Source organism: Pelophylax lessonae (assembly GCF_965119305.1).
Source record: "Pelophylax lessonae genome assembly, chromosome: 4".
Classification (NCBI taxonomy): domain Eukaryota; kingdom Metazoa; phylum Chordata; class Amphibia; order Anura; family Ranidae; genus Pelophylax; species Pelophylax lessonae.
Window position 1 is genome coordinate 248,648,541 of NC_138771.1, and position 18,508 is coordinate 248,667,048.

Sequence of the window (18,508 nt, forward strand, 5' to 3'; positions counted from 1 at the left end):
CACTATTTAGCACCGATTAGGAAATTAATAAATAAATCTTTCAGTGTATGGCCAGCTTTAGACAGTTGTCACTAGAACAGTTGTCCCCAGTGGAAGATTTAGCCTCACCTCCTCTGGTGACAGCTCCAAAATGTTGTATTCCGCATCACTTTCTGTCTCGGAGACTGTGATCACCAGGATGAACAGTGAGGGTGAATCTACCTAGCCGGGACACAGACAGTAATATAAATCTGGCACAGGTTTTAATCCTTCTCTGCTCTATCCAAAGTTAAAAAAGGAGTTTGGGCTGTACATACACTTTAGGAATGTAAAAAACTGAAACCAGTAAGCAAGCGACTTTCTTTGATCTGACTGCCCCAACGTTTTTAAAGCTGAATGGTTGCACGTTGTACGTACAGTATCAATTTATGTTGTGTGTTGTTAAAGAAGCCAATGCAAAGCCCTTTAGGCAGACAGTTGGCTGAATTTGCATTTCTGAACTGTGTAAAGCCTCACTTTAGCACCAGTTACCTTAATAGCACATTACATACATGGAAATATTTGGGCTGGGTTGCCTGAGGCGCTTGTGCAGAACACTGAATGCAGAAAGTGAGCCAGAAAGACCAGCCCAAGACTCGTCACCCTCCCTTCCTTGCTAATACAAACAGCAAGATCATTCTCAGCCTACTCCTCCTACTAAAACATCTGAAACGTCAGTGAAACACTCTAGTGTATTCATTCATACTTCTAAAAAAAAAAAGAGAAATATAAAGCAAGACGTGAATAGGAATTCCAGCATTCATCAGGTAACCTGATTCAACATACATTTATTTACAGCCTAATAATAATAGCATTATATATTCAGATGATTTAGTTAACACTGTATTTGTACAATATGTTAGTTGTAAGGATGGATGGTATAATACTACTGGAGGCAGCTGACATTGGTGCTGTTTTGTGGTTAATTGTTGCTGTGTTGTCTTTGTGGCTCTTAGTAAAGTAATATGTGAAATATACAGCTTGCATTGGGAGTACAGAATCTTCCCTGACTTGGCTGGGAAATATCTGTAGCTGTCCTACATTTCAGGGGGCGGGTGAGCTTGTTCCATGCTACCAGTGGAGAGGAATAAATGTGTCATTGTGACGTCGAATAGTCTCACACTGCCATGTTTACACTGCATATGGATGAGTGAAATCTGCATTATACAGACAGCTTGCAAACCCTTGAGACAAGCTCCGCACAAACATACACTTAATCGCAGATATGTACTGATTTAAAGCGCTTGTTCAAGCAAACACTGAAAAAGAAAATGTTAGCTTTAACAGAAATGTGTATTCTCGCTCTCCTTTTTTTTTTTTTTTTACAATCTACAAGAAAATATGTGACCATATGGTGTCTTCAAAACTGCTGTTTAGAGGTTGAGAACTGCGTGAGACATACCCACTATCTGATAATGCAGCTGTAATGAATGTACTACATTTGTAGGAAGCATGGCACATCCTTGCTTGGTTAATCATACCCTTATGTAAAATAATCAAATACAGATCTTATACAACATGCATATCAAGCAGCAGAATCACATGGTTTAATGGAGCAAAACATTTTTCTGTAATCATTTTAATTTCAGTTTAAAATGTATAAGTATATTTGTATCTGTTACTCTGTATATTTTACACTAAGTGGTCGCATAAAAATTGCTTTACAGTTTACAGTTCACATGGGCAACAGACTTTGCTCCCCCCATGGTAGATTGTTTTCAGAGAGCGGTAGAACAGCAGCTTCCAGATGTTCAGGAGGGGCTACTGCTACCTCTTGAGTGCCTGCTTTTTTTTTATCCAAAGTGGAACTTTACATGGAACTATTGTGCTGCAACCATTTGGCACGCGGTTACGGTGTGGTACCGTTCACTTCAATGGTTGCATGTGGTAGCCAGCAACAACGGGCAATGACAGCTTGCTGTAATTTTTTGCTGCACCACGAAGCAAAGTATCTTGGCTAAGGCAATGTGTACAGCACCCTTCAAACGCAATGTTAACTTCTCAGGAAGCGACCAAGAACTTCTGGTTTCTTACCACCATTTGGTCGGACATTTGGCATGTGAACTTAGCCATAAAATAGAAATTGGTCCATGCTTTTTTTTTTTTTTGAATGTATGAAACTATTCAAGAGCTGCATTCTTTTTTTGCTTGCTTCATATATAACCATTTCGGATGGGTAAATCAATCCACCGAGTTTATGAACTAGTAAAAAAGACCTTTAAACCAATTATGACGTTGTAAAGTGCTGTGCAAACTGTTGGCACTATATTAATCCTGTATAATAATAATAAGTAACATTTCATCATTGGGCTCATGCTCTGTCTCTTAGTGCCTGTTCCACACCTCTGACTGGAGGTTGGAAAATTAACAGGATCCAGTGTAGAGTTTGTGGGAATTATAGGGTAAGGATCCCCGCCCCATAGTCTATTGGTCTTTCTAAGGAAATACTTTGCTTCTTTAATCATATAATTTTCTAACTAGAAAGTGGCAAAACACAAGGGTTGCTGGCTTACATCCTAACCACAGCCCTACCTGCACAGCGTTTGCATGTTCTCCCTGTGCGGGTTTTATCTAGGTACTAAGGTAAATTGGCCCTAGTATGTGTATGTACGAATGTGAGTTAGGAACCTCCTATTGCAAGCTTCTTGAGGGCAGGGACTGATGTGAATGCACAATATATATATATATACATTATGTGTTAAGTGCTGCATAAATTAATGGCACTAAATAAGTACCTGTAAAAAATAAAGTATTCTACTCTTTATTAGGTAAGTTAAGTTGCAAGGGACAGAAATTCCTACTCCATAATCCCTTATACCCTGTTACTCTCTGAAAGGGGGTTCCTATTGAATTAACATGGCTTTTTTTTTTTTAGGGGCATTCTGTATGCATCACAGGTATACCTAAATGTCATTGCTTGCAATCTAAATTAGCTGGTTGCTGTCCCCAGCAATTTGCCTCCTACTACAACATGAGGACTGACCATGTGACTACAGCAGGAAGACCATTCCCTCATTTATGATGTGGGAAGTGGCTTCAGGAAAGTAGAAAGTGAGTGGAATCCATATGTGATTTTCCATATAAATAAAAGTAGGTAGGGCTGTACAAGTTTGATAACATCCTTGCAATGTAAATAACTAATCAAGCAGGGTTTTTTTTTTTGGGGGGGGTTCAGCCAAAATTGATTGGCACTGCAATTATTATAATGACTTAGCCTAAAGCGGAACTTCACCCAAAAGGGGAAGTTCTGCTCTTCCTCTCCCTCCCCCCTTACTCTGCCTTATTTGGATATTATTTTTTTGGGGAGGAGGAGTGGGAACCTAGTTTAGACAGGTACATGCTCCCAAAGCTCCCAACTGTCCCTGATTTGAAACAAAGTCCCTCTGTCTCTCTTTCCTCCTCATTAGTACCTCATTTTGGTATGATATATAATTGTTTATAAAATGCACTATATATCTTTCAAAAAGAGTTTCCTGGTGCTAAACCTTTCATTTAAGTTCTAACTTGTTGCATATGTAAATTTCAAAAGTCATAAAGGAATAGTAGTGATAAAAAAAAGCATTTGTGGGTTTATCTATTTTTTTATATAACTCTCCTTTAAGGGGGTGTGTCCTATGCCTACATACTTTTTTAATAGGTATCCCTCATTCCCATCTCAAAAAGTTGGGAGGTATGTGCTCCTACTTCTGCTCGGAAGTTCTCCTCCCACCCTCCTTGCCAACAGCCGGCTGCCCACAGTTATGATGCCGGCCCTGACCGAAGACCAATAAAGACAGGTGAGTGTCTGTTTATTAAAAACCAACAGCTACAGTTTTTGTAGCTGCTGACTTTTAATTTTCGCACATATGACTGGAGCTCCTCTTTAAGGAGCCACTGCGTCTAATGTTGCAATAAATGCAACATTAGAGGGAATACAACATGCATCAAATGAACATGGCCAAGTAGCATTGCATGCAAATAATGTACCCCAAATTGAATCAATCCAAATCAAAGGATCCATTGATACAAACATTTGTACAAAAATTCTCAGTACATTGGATGACCTTGATGAATGTCGTTCAAAAGTACTTCAAAATTGCAGTTGCCTTTAACATTCAGTTTTGGAACAAATTAACTTTTTGGAACAACAAGTTAGAAATTTTTTTGTGCAAGAAAAAATTTCCATCCTGCTCCTTTGAATTTTCTCATCTTTGCAGTCGATACCAAATGTCAATATGAACTTACTACTGATTAAAAAAATTGAGGAAAATTCGAAATACCACAATAAACATTATGCAAAGGGAATAAATCGTCTATGATTTGCCACATATCATGTCTAGTATCCTCCATCCCTGTAATTATACATAAGAAATAAAAGCAAAAGTGTGGGACTTTAAATGAGGTTGACTAGACAAGGAAATTTATTACAAAAATACAGAAACATATGAGGATATGGTTACAGAGACATACACAGAGATATAACAACCAGTCATGGTACAATATTGGTACAAATAAATACAAATAATATATTATATAATACAATATTCCTCGGATCATATGCGGATCTCTCTGAAGTAAATAGATACAATAAAGCCTCATGATCTCTGTGTGCTCACAATCTAAATATGTCATAATACATTAAAATATCTGAGTAATCGTAGGCTTGACGCGTTTCATGGACCTCCGTCCATTCATCAGGAGCTTTGATATATGTCTATAAAGTGAGAACATGGATTAAATTAATATATTAATTGCGTGATGAAATAATTTGGAAGGTATATAAAAGAAGACACTACCTTGTGCAGTGTCAGAATTCATGAGCTGTCCAGTCTGGGAATGAGGGACCACAGGGGACCCGGAGAGAGCCTGATCCGGGGCTGAGGCGCGGAATCTGTCCAGCAAAAGGACAACAGGGGGGGGGGGGGGGAGGAGAGGACCATCACCACAACGACTCAGAGGACTCCTGGTTTGTTACTTGAAATTATGTTGGTAAAGGCACATTGTAAGCCAAAAGGCGGGGTCTGTAGGTATGTATAAAAAACATTCAATAACTGTACTAGAAAAATAATATATGCTGAGAAAGCCATCTCAGAAGCAAATTTGTCAACAATATTGAATACGTATACTCAAATGAATAGACCCAAAACAAAATAGTGCCAGTAAAAAAGCCACTAGAGAAGCCACCAAGGAGATATGAATAAATAGAAAAAGCCAGGGCTTGCTGGTGAAGCCCATAACAAAATAGTGCCAGTAGAGAAGCCAGTAGAGAAACCACCAAGGAGATACAAATTGATGGAAATAATTAGGGCTTGCTAATGAAGCCCATAACTAAACCCAGTTGTAAGGGAAGGAGAGAGGAGGGAAAAAGAAGACCAAGAGGGGGGAGGGGAGACATCTCTAATGCAGAGGGAGGGTACCTGTGAGGAAAAGTGAGTGAAAAGAAGGTATGCAAAAGAAAATCCACAGTGAAACGTGTGCTGCTGATTAGCATCTGCTGATTAGCATAATAAAAGGTGACAATTGAACCAAGCGTGAGAGGAGACATACCCTAGCAAGAAGGGGAGTGCATCAACGAATTTATTGAGGGGCTGTGAAAGGGGATGCAGTGCGCTGGAAACCCAGTGTGACAGAGATGCAGTGCGCTAGAAAGCCCAGTGTGACAGAGATGTGTTGGGGAACAAGCATAAGGCGAAATGGTAATAAGGTGTGAATCTGTGTGAAAGAAAGGGTTGTATCTAATTACCCAAGGTTAATAGCAGTTATGGTGTGCCTGTGAGAGTGAGGGTTGGTCCGGTCCCATCTGTGTCCGCAGTTGCTGGAATAATGCCACGCCAGCGCCATGCTGGCGTCAGGCTATGTAGGCGGCCGGGGAGCCTCCCATAAATAAACCGGACATGAGTCGGCACGGTCTGCCACTGACGCTAGGAGGTGGAAAGTAACCCTGGCAGCGGGACGCACAGAGGGCGTCACGCACCAGGTATAATGAGCATGGCGCCGATGGGGGGCGTGACGCCCCGCCCCAAACCCGGATGCTTGCGCAGAGACAGGCACAGGGGGGAGGCGGCTGGCTACCCATCGCAGCCCCGGACCAGGAAGTCCGGATCGACCAAGTCCCCCAAGCCTGAACTGGATGGAGAAAGATCAGGCTCTCTCCGGGTCCCCTGTGGTCCCTCATTCCCAGACTGGACAGCTCATGAATTCTGACACTGCACAAGGTAGTGTCTTCTTTTATATACCTTCCAAATTATTTCATCACGCAATTAATATATTAATTTAATCCATATTCTCACTTTATAGACATATATCAAAGCTCCTGATGAATGGACGGAGGTCCATGAAACGCGTCGAGCCTACGATTACTCAGATATTTTAATGTATTATGACATATTTAGATTGTGAGCACACAGAGATCATGAGGCTTTATTGTACCTATTTACTTCAGAGAGATCCGCATATGATCCGAGGAATATTGTATTATATAATATTTTATTTGTATTTATTTGTACCAATATTGTACCATGACTGGTTGTTATATCTCTGTGTATGTCTCTGTAACCATATCCTCATATGTTTCTGTATTTTTGTAATAAATTTCCTTGTCTAGTCAACCTCATTTAAAGTCCCACACTTTTGCTTTTATTTCTTAACCACAATAAACATTGTAGACGGTAACTAACTAAATAGTACAGTAGAGCACGTATATTCAGATTAGCACGTATATTCAGAATAATTTTGTATATTCGTTTTTCCAAATTGGTTCGTATTTGGAAAGTTATTTTGGAAGATTGGCTTTATTCATTTTAACGTTAATTCGTTATTTTGAGAAATAACTTATGCACTCTGTTTGGGTTGCATGGAGGTGGGTCCATCAGAATCTACACATCATAACATAACAAATGTAACAAAATATATTTTGGATTCATTTATTATGGTATGATTCGGGGATTCTGATGGATCCACCTAAATCCAACCACAAACAATAAGGGCCCTTTCACAATGATCAGCTTTTGATCAGTTTTTCAGTTTAAAAAAGTACAAAAAGAATGCCTGAAAAATGCATTCCTTTAAATCCTATGGAACTAGCAGCCCTACTGTATTGAAATATGTTTCTTTTTTATATGAAGTGCATTTTTTCTAATAATGAAAAATGTTAATACAACATAAAAACAAAATGGATCCAAATCAATTTGGATCATTCATTATGTTGTTACTTTTTTTGGATGCTTCAAACATTAAAATAAGGTCTGAATGAAAGGAGTGAATATAAATACATTTTGTTGTTTCGTTATAATTTATTTCAGATTTGTTGAAATTTGTAGCTATTTTGATTCGGAGATTCAGATACCTGCATATTACAAATTTTGATTTGTAATAAAACGAATTGCACAATGTGACGGTGGCGGGTATCAGATCCCCGCCCTTCTCACAAACTCATGACCAAGGATCGGGCAATCTCACACCCTGCCGTCACTTGCGTAACAATGCCACTCTCAGCTGCACCCGGCACAAAGATTTTCCAGCTTGTGGGACCACAATCTAGATGCCAGCAGGCTGAGAGCGATTGTCACCGGGCTAATTAAGCAATTAACCCTTTCTCTGCCACCACCGCTACGTTATTTTATGAGCCCAGCAGATGCTTGTAGTTTTAGAAATACCAATTATGACTTTAGAATAATCATCTGTCACACACTCTGTCACCACAGGCAGGAATGTTCAGAGGATTTATTCTATAGAGGAGACAGGTTCTTTGGTAGTTTGCATGAAGAGCTTAGGGACAAGATTAACACTTTTCAAAATAAGGTTTAATAATAAAAAGGTTAAAATTGGTGCAAGTAAAATATTTACAGAAAAAATGGTTTCAAAGAACTAGAGACACAATTCAGCAATTTAGAAAATAAGATAAAGAATTAGAAATGAAAATACTTGCATTCAATGTCCTGAGTAGTATCAGAGTTTCAGAAGCTGAGCATGTGTGATCGGTTCTCCACTTGATAGATGTTCCTTTCTTTGATGTTACATGAGAACTGAGACCCCATCTGTCTCTCCCCTTTTTCTCTGAGACCGCAGGGGTTGGTAACAGAGGTCCCTGACCAATAAACACAGTGGCCATGGGCGGCCCTAAAGTTTAGACAATGCTAAGGAACCTTAGTTTAGACAGATTTATAACATAATTCATATCTCGAAATATGTAATGGTTACATTCTGCTAGTTCATCACTCAGCATGTGATTTGGCTTCAAAAGATACTAAACATGAATATGTTATCATACAGGGAAATATCTTATGGCTATCTTCTATTCTATATGTGACAGGGGGATCATGCATGGTCTCGTTCCGTTCAGTATTTTATTTCTCATCCAAATATATACTTTCTAGAGACATCTTGTTTGTGTTTAAAGTTATGAATTTGTGTGTGAATATGAGATAAGCTGCTGAGATAAGGTTTCTTTGAATGGACGTTTCTTTGAAGTCGGCTTGTTTAAAGCCCAAACTTCCTGCATTCCTAAGTTAATTGAGGGAGGGAGGGGCTGTGAGAGTGAGTGGTCTCTGGTCTACCTGTCATGGCTGCTTTAAACAAAATGGTTGCTTGCGACAGCTTCGTATATCCAGTGCAGGAATATCATTACACACATGTCTACATGAGATTGTCTCGAGCATAAAAACATCATCTGGCCAAATTAATCTTAGATTCTGCACTACTTCTGTGGCAGATTTAAAGGGTGAAGATATTTTCTGTAATTCTATCTTGCACTGAACCAAAAGAAAAAATCTGGTGCAAGTTTGTAACAATCCTACTAATATATATATATATATATATATATATATATATATATATGTATATATATAAATATATTGTAACACGGGGGCCGTTAGCTCAGTAGCAGATGTGTTTTTTCAGTAATTCACTGTAGTGAGGTACTATATTTTAACGACCTAGTAGCCCATTTTTTATTAAAAGGCAAAAATAAGCAGCTCAAAACATAGGTTTTCACATGCAGGGGTTCTTCTCCAGTAAATACACAACTGAAAATACTAGCCCACCTGGCTCTCTCACTTTAGCACTACCTCTGCTCTTGGTGCTGGTCACACAGACCACAGGTTCCTTCAGTGTGGACGACTTCACACTGACGCACACCACTCTTCTGACCACAGACACGCAGGATTTGGCTGCAAAATGCAGCCTCTCTGACTGCTGGAGACCATCTGTCTCCCTTGGGTGGAGCAGTCTCTAACTGGGAGCCCTGAGGTCTTCCTATAACTTCATTATAAGGGCTGCGTGCACCTGAGCACACACCCTGCTGGTCCTCCACAAAACCCGGACACAGGGTTGGAGATTCCGTCCCACCCAAGACACTGTGGAATCTTCCAACTACAGAGCCCCATCCAGTAATACCAAAAGCTAGAGAAAGCTGCAAAAGCAGTTTTCTCCACTCCACTGCTACACACTTTAGTCCTGCACGGAGCCAATGTGCACACTCTGTGTCCTTTAAATTACCATTTTTACAGGGACAGCATCTCCTTGTGTCACTATATATATATATATATATATATATATATATATATATATATATATATAAATATACACTGCTCAAAAGAATTAAAGGAACACTTTTTAATCAGAGTATAGCATCAAGTCAATTGAACTCCTGGGATATTGATCTGGTCAGTTAAGTTGCAGAGGGGGTTGTTAATCAGTTTTTGCTGCTTTGGTGTTAATAAAATTAACAACAGGGGCACTAGATGGGCAACAATGAGACAACCTCGAAAACAGAATGGTTTTACAGGTGGAGGCCACTGAAATTTTTTTCCCTACTTATCTTTTCTGACTGTTTTTAATTAGTTTTGCATTTGGCTGGGGTCAGTGTCACTACTGGTAGAGGCAATATCTGGACCCTTTAGAGGTTGCGCAGGCATTCTAAATCCTCCAGGATGGCACATCAAAACGTGCCATTGCCAGAATGTTTTCTGTGTCCCCAGCACAGTCTCAAGAGCATGGAGGAGATTCTAGGAGACAGACAGTTACTCTAGGAAAGCTGGACAATGCCAAAGAAGGTCTTTAACCCATCAGCGGGATCAGTGTCTGTCTCTTTTGTGCAAGAAAGAACAGGATATGCACTGCCAGAGCCATACAAAATTACCTCCAGCAGGCCCCTGGTGTGATTGTCTCTGACCAAACAATAAGAAACAGACTTCATGAGGGTGGCCTGAGAGCCCAATGTCCTTTAGTGGGTCCTGTGCTCACTGCTGGCACCGTGAAGCTTGATTGGCATTTGCCATTGAACACCAGAATTGGCAGGTCCACCACTGGCGCCCTGTGCTTTTCAAAGATGAGAACAGGTTAACCCTGGGCACATGTGACAGACGTGAAAGGATCTGGAGAACTTGTGGAGACTGTTATGCTGGCTGTAACATTGTTCAGCATGACCAATTTGGTGGTGGGTCAGTGATGGTCTGGGGAGGCATTTCTATGGAGGGATGCACAGACCTCTACAGGCTAGACAATGGCACCCTGACTGCCATTAGGTATTGGGATAAAATCTTTGGACCCCAGGACACCACTGGTCGTCTCAAAAGTAGCATGCCCCGATGTTGTCAAGCAAGCATACAAGCACGTCGGGGCCATAAAAACTACTGGGTACCATTTTGAGTTGCTGCAATTAAATTTCAGAAAAATGGACTAGCCTGCTGCCTCCTTTTTTCACGTTGATTTTTGGGGTGTCTTTGAATTTAGCCCTCTGTAGGTTGAAAATTTTTATTTCCATTAAACCATGTGGCATCCTTTTTGTTCCTAACACATTACACAGACCATGTCAGTATAGATATCCAGCATTATATTTTTTACCATTGAGATATGATGTGCTTTCAAAGTGTTCCTTTGATTTTTTTGAGCAGTTCATATATATATATATATATATATATATATATATATATATATATATATATATATACTGGTGTCACTACCAAAATATAAGCCTATGGGGCCAGGTCAGGGAGCACAGTCCACCTCTGAGATGAGGACTGGTGGGCTGAAGGAAGGTCTCCATAGTATGTCCTAAGATATTAGGACACTCTGTAAAGAGGCAAATGGTCCCAGAACTCCATCAGGCATCATGGATAGGCATTGTAGATCAATTCGTCCTTAGCTGAACATACCTAGGTGGGGTTTGGTTTGGGGCAGGTTCAGTGAACATGACTAAAGTTTTGGTGCTGAATCTGAACCCCCAAGGAGGTTAATGTGGGCCAACTATTAAAAAAAACAGTAATTGAATTGCCCTTTTCTAGGCTAATACACTAGGGATTGTCAAAACAAAATTCCCCCAGAGAACATGAACCAAATCAATAAAAAAATGTTTAAATTCTGTTTAGCAGGAAACAGCGATTTTACAAAGAAAAAAGTGCTGGCACAATTCCCTCAAAGTGTTCCCCAACCTGCTCTCCAGTGGCCTTTGGAGTTCCTAATGATTTTCCTCCTATTGATGTCAGGGCATTTATTCCTCCAACTGAGCACTAACACTGGGGCTTCCTTCATCCCACTCAACACTAATATGGGGAAATTCTATACTACTACCAATGCTGTTGCACTCTTTTCTCCTACTGACCACTGATGCCAGGTAATTTTTTCCTACCATTGATCATTAACTTCTTTTACTCAATTTGACGACTGATACCTTTTTTACCTGCCATTGACCACTGGCAAGGCATTTGTTCCTCCTACAGATCACTGAGGTAGCAATTTACCCCTACTAACCACTGAAGATCATTTATGTTCTCTTACTGACTAATGCCAGGGTATATTTATCCATATTTTACCTTTAGGTGTTGTCAAGGTAAGACCAACATGTAAACTTCCTTCTCTTCTAGCTTAACTGTCATTGCACTGTAATTACAAATTGTATACGTATTGTTTGGTTACCAAAGAAGCTTGAAAGATATACTAGACACTTTGTACATTCCTCAGAACAATTGAGCTATCCGGTAGTATTTTGGTAAAAGAGTATATTGTATATTTTATCAGCATATTTTTTTTAAACTGTTATTTTATTTTATTTTTTTTTTAATACATGCAATTTAATTTTAACTTTAATATGACTTAAACAGGAAGTAGTTTCAGAATTATAAATACCAGAAATAACTGCTACTTGTAAAGGCTAGACGCTGGCTCACACCAGCAGCTGTTTTGTAATGTGGCTGCTGGTTTGCTCTGTGGAGTTCACAGTGCTGACATGCTAAATATTTTTTCTTTTTTTCAGCTTTTATGGAATTTCCTTATATGATATTCCATCCAGGTGTATTCACCTCAGTGTGAAAAAAAGAGCGCACGTTCTACTTTTTTTCCCAGTGTATTCCACCGCAACACAGTTGTGTGAACAGAACAAATAGGACATAACTATATTAATAAAAGGTGATCCATGGCCATGTTATAGCCATAGAGCCACCGGGGGGTATGGGACTTTGAAGGCAGTGTGGTATTGGCAGAGACAGATAGTCAGACAACACATCAGTTAAAATACATGAATTTTATTGATTGTACAACATACAGAATAGAATACATATGACATAAGTCCAATGCGGAGATAACAGTGGTTAAAATCACATATATATTGATATCATATACTCTGAACCAAAAGATATGTTGGGGTCACCGGGGTCCTACATGTTTCGCCCTTACGGCAGGCTTCATCAGGGACCAAACGTGTTAATGACCACTCAAATGGTTCTAGGCAATAACAGATATAATATTAAAATTAGACAATTTGTTTGAACATGCAATATCGCATGTTATACAAGACAATACGTAAATACTGTCTTGAACATGTTCACATGTATATACACATTTGTATTATAAAGAACTTACCAATAGCTCAATATCAAAAGATTTATGTGCTTTGAACACCAACTTGGGATATTGACGTGCATGTGCGGCAAGGGTAGACCACCCCGAGTCGTAGGGGACAGGGGGTCATCATGCTCTCGGAGGCTGGTTGATACTGAACCGGGCCAGGACAGGCAGCTGGCCAAGTTTATCAGAAGTGGCAATAATGGAGGGGAGGTCTCAGCCTCTGAATAGAGTAAAAATGAGAAAGACCAACATATATTGTATCAGCTAGTTGCTCACATTTGCCATAGTTCTACAACAATGTGTGTGACCCGAACAAAAAATAGAATATAAAAAATAGTGGCAGCAAGAAAAAAGAGAAAGGAAATAGGACATAAGGCAATTTGCTTTGTCCATGCATTAGCACTGCTGGAGTAAATGAACCCTAAAACACCCAAAAAGGACCAGTGGGGTGAATTGGTACTGACTAACTGTGTGAGCTGCCATTTCTGGCCTTCTCTGAAAATGCAGTTGCATGGTTCTATCTCGCTTCAAGACTTGCAAAACACAGACCTGGAACAAATATGCAAAAAATAAGTCAGAGAAAAGCCAAAATTCCTTATATCTAAATGCAAGTGAAGGGAAATTTCCCCAATGGGACACATATGACAAAAAAAAAAAAACTTGACTTTACTCTATCACCAAAAAAGTTTTTGCCTTTAATTCTACTTTAACTTGTTTTCTTCCCTTACTCCTCTAAAGACTCAAACTGTCTCCTTTTCTCATTCTGTTCCCTGGTACAATGACCACTTGTGATCAAAAAAGGCATTTGCTCATTAAACATAGATGGTGTCTTTCTGGTCTGACTGTACTTTATCAGGCTTGGAAAGATTATTTGGGTGAATATAAGGATACAATTGGGCCTGCTAGATCTATCTACTTCACTTACACCATTAAAAAAAAATATTAGTAACCCTAGACAACTTTTTCCCACTATCAATAGATTGATAAAAAAAAAAGTATTGCAAAAACTCTTTTGGCCATGCTTCTCTTGTGGGTCACGGGAGCGCACTTTGTTTTTCTCTCCTGTGGCCCAGGAATCTAAAGTCCAGTGTTAGCTGACATCACATAGCAGCTTCAGTCTCTGGATATACCCTGACAATAATGTCAGGATCCACCCAGATGCCTTTTCAGACAGCTGTCTCAGCCTCTCAGTGTGCTGCTGACTGCCTGAGTCTCAGTGTGCTCAGAGTGGACCCAAAAACTGAAAGATCAGCAGTCACATAATTGTTCAGTTCTCAGGCTTAGAGCTGGCAGGGGACAGCTTGCAACATCAGATCAATGCTGCAGCAGGTAGGTGAGTATGTATGTTTTTTATTTTATATTCCTGTACTACTCCTTCCTTTAAAACCTCACATCACCAGCCTCAACACAACTTTGTTACACATTCTTATATTTTTTTTACTTCCAAGACTGACAACATCCAACATCACATTTTTTCCATAACGCATGTTTCTTCCACATACTGTATCTTCCTGGTTTACCTGGCTCTACTGGTTTTTCACTCTCTCCCACTTCTCTCTACTTGACTCTTAACCTCTCAGAAATTTAATTGATTTAAATATTTAAATGAAATACTTCTCTCTGCCCCATTTCTCTCAGTGTAGTAAATTATATTTAAAACACCAATGTTGTATCCATGATCCTCAAAATTGTGCCAATTTCTCTGGTACCAAAAAAATCCAACATGGCTCCGGGCAACTTAAACAACATTTAACTGGTATATAATTTCCCTTCCTTGCTAAGGTTCTAGAATGTGCTATCCTCTCTCAATTACATAACCAGCTGGCTGTAAGGGACCTGTTTAACCAGTTCAATATAGGACACTTTTACCCTCTTCCTGCCCAGGACAATTTTCAGCTTTCAGCACTGTTTCAAGTTGAATGACAATTGCGCATAACACTGTGCGCAAACTAGATTTTTCTAGAGCTTTCTTCTGGTGGTATTTAGTGCCCATTCACACTACCGCGACTTGTCAGGCAACTAGTCAGCCTGACAAGTCGCGGTCCATGCACTGCTACGGGAACCGTTCTAATAGGAGCGACTCAAGTCGCTCCGACTTAGAAAGTAGTTCCTGTACTACTTTGGGGCGACATCGGAGCCACTTGCATTGACATTCATTATATGAAGTCGGTGCAAGTCGCGCCGAAAGTCGCGGTGCACGCGACTTCACAGGTCACCCCCGAAGTCGTGCTGCGTTAGTGTGAACCGGCACTAATCACCACTGGGTTTTTGTTTTGTTTTTTCTAAATAAACAAAAAAAGACTCAAAATGTAAACATTGTTTTTCTTTGTTTCTGTTATAAAATTTTGCAAATAAATAATTATTCCTCATAAATTTAGCCCAAAATATATTTTGCTACATATCTCTGGTGAAAATGACCCAAATCAGTTAACAATATTATCTAGTCTGTAGGAAAGTTATAACTATGGTATATATCTGAAAATTGATCATTTCTGATGTACTGATGTTTCTTGAGGCCCTAAAATGCAAATACCCCCCTAAATGATCCCTTTTTTGGAAAGTAGATAGTGCAAGGTATTTAGTAAGAGGCATGGCAAGTTTTTTGAAGTTGTCATTTTGTGTCATAATTTTTTGGAAAATGAAGCAATTTTTTTTTACATACTGTCACCAGTGCAGTGCAGTGCAGTACAGCCTCATCATATAACCGATGTGGCAGTGATCAAGGACACTGATTGGTGACAGTACAGAAAAAAAAAAAGTTATACATTTTTTTACATTTTGTTTTTCTTTTTAATGACATTTTTTTCTTGTATACATAATTTATTTAAAAAAAATTAGAAACAAAGGTAGGGTGAAATGAGCATATCATGTAGGGCCCCCCCTCTGTTTAATCCCGCTGTCAGTAGTAGGTGCCACCGGAACTGGTGGTTCCCAGTGTGAGTGTGAGTCAATATGATGATGATGGTATCACGAGCCTGACGGAGTAGCACACATGCTCTGAACGCGTGCCAGTTGGCCCTCCTGCCTCACTTCCAGTGATCGTCACAGCTGACAGAAGGAGCAATCTCTATGCTGACTCAGAGCCCTGGGAACCACCAAAGTGGCTGAGCAGCCAACGGCACCTACCACTGACAGCGGTCTGGATCAGGATTACACAGAGAGGCTCCCTTCATGATATGCTAATTTTACCCTAACTTTGTGAGTTGCTAATTTGTTTTTAATAAATGATGCATCATAATGCAGAAATCTTACAGAATGACCTGAACAAAATAACAGAGTGGGCAACTCCGTGGCAAATGAGGTTTAATGTGGAGAAGTGTAAGGTATTGCACTTGGGGACTAAAAACATAAACGCAAAATACACGTTAGGGGGGGGGGAACCTCTGGAAGAATCAAAAATGGAGAAAGATCTGGGAGTCTTAGTAGAAGATAGACTAAGCAATAACATGCAATGTCAGGCTGCAGCTGCCAAGGCAGAATATTGGCATGCAAGGGAGGGATATATTCCTGAGATAAATCTATAATCCTTCCACTTTGTAAAGCTCTGGTCTCGCCACACCTGGAGTATTCTGTCCAGTTCTGGTCGCCAATCCTCAGAAAGGATGTGCTGGAACTGGAAAGAGTCCAAAGAAGAGCAACTAAGATAATTAAGGTATTGGAGGACCTAAATTATGAGGAGCGTTTACAAGTGCTCGATTTATTCTCCCTAGAGAATAGATGCCTGAGAGGGGACATGGTAGTGATTTACAAATATCTCAACGGTGATCTCACCATAGAAAAAAAACTATTCTGTCGCATGGAGTGTAAGAGGACACGAGGCCATACAATGTGTTTAAAGGAGAAGCAAATTAATCTCAGGCTACGCAAAGGGTTTTTTACAGTAAGGGCTATAAGATTGCGGAACTCGTTTCCACAAATGGTAGTAACTGCGGGGAGTATGGCTACTTTTAAAAGACTCTTGGACATACATCTCCAAGATCAAAACATTCAGGGGTATGGGAAATGAATACGTCCACACACACCTACACACACAGGTTGAACTGGATGGACTATTTTCTTTGTTCAACCTCAACTACTATCTAACTATGTATTCTTACTAACCTACTACACGGTGGTGTGTCTCCCTGCTTTTTGTCCCACAGAGCTGCTTCTACTCAGGCAGCCAGCTACTGACACTGAGAATGTAATTAGCCTGGACTTATTTGGAAATTGCATTCATGGACATTTCTGAAATGCTGTTTATCCATTTTATATACTTTTTCCAACCATTGTTTTCTGCTTATTGGTTTTAGATTCACTGTTTATCATTGGAATCACTATTCCATATTTTTCACCCTTGTTGTTTCCCAAAGCGCCACTATACACTCCATTTATTCATTGTGTGCAACTATCATGTGACCTGCTGTAATTGGTAATGGCGGTCACATGGTACTGGCTGAGAGTCAGTACACTGATCAGTCATCTGCCACATTGGACACAGCTGGTAACAGGTCATGCCGCTGCATGGCCTCTTCTGACAGGACGTCATATGATGTCCAGGCAGGATGGGAAAGCCATCATCCTGATATAGGCCAGGCGGAAAGGTGGTAAACCCCTCAAATCTGTTTTTCGAAAAGCTGCACAGCACAGAAACCGCCTTGGCCAAAGTCATCAATGACCTTTAATAACTTCTGAGCTGTTAAGATCACATATCCTCAACTATTATCTCTATGCTGATGATACTCAGACATACTGTACATCCATGCTAAACTGTTTTATCGTTTGGCTGTTTCTCTCTTATCCAACTGTATATCTGGCTATTGACTCATTACCCTCTGTGTCATTTGCACAATTTGAGGAAGTGTGCAGGAGAGCTGGGATACTCAGAAGACACTGGGATCAAAGGAGTGCACAAGGGTCACTGGGAAGAAACCTATTGCTCAGGCAAGGAGTATAAAATTGAGCTCAGCTTAAATAGGGAGGTAGATGGCAAGGCTTGACATTGAGTGGATTATATCAATCTGCAGGCGAGAGCTGGTGAGGCCTATAGGGCTCGGTCTTGTGCAGGAACAAGATAGAAAAAGAGCTCATATTTGCATTTGCCACAGATCAGCAAAATGTAACAGCTTTGCTGATCTGTGGCACACATTCTTGTAGAACTAAAAGTAACAGATCAGCTGCGAAGCTAAACCGTGAAAACCATTTTCAAGCACCATGTTTTACCATATGAGCAAGTTTCTTCATTTCCTAAAAATGTGGCCAATAGCATTTCCTAATGTAACACAAAATGATGTTCCTGATAGGCAGGAATATTTAAATGTTATGATGATGAGTATTTGTGCAATTCATAGTATGTACTAGTAAGCAGTTACTTGCTAGATGTTTGGACCTTGAGGAATGCCTAAATAGATTTGCGTTGCTTTTGAAAAAAACAGCATTGTACCAAAAGTTTGATGGAAAAGCTATACCTTTTTTCAAGACCTCAACCTTTTATTGATATGCTTTGGTCAAAAAGTTGCTCATGAAGAAATGAGAGTTGAAAAGCTCAGTAAACTTGAACACGTTTAACCACTTGCCGACCGCTCACATTGGTGCTACTGCGGCAAAGTGGTTTGATTCCATCCAGCGACGTAGACCCACGTTGCTGGACTCCTCCCCTTTTGGGCGGCGCGCGCACGCCGTTGGAGGCTCG

At 40.0% G+C, this 18,508-nt stretch overlaps 1 protein-coding gene across 1 annotated transcript in view; it reads left to right on the forward strand.

The window, feature by feature from the left end:
• The first annotated feature begins 646 nt into the window (after positions 1-646).
• The window catches only part of LOC309554028 (monocarboxylate transporter 2-like), a 145,125-nt gene continuing 127,263 nt past the window's right edge, over positions 647-18,508 (forward strand). Inside the window, exon 1 of the mRNA XM_082255548.1 lies at positions 647-785. The gene's annotated coding sequence lies outside the window, so the exon portion shown is untranslated. The remainder of the gene's footprint in view (positions 786-18,508) is intronic.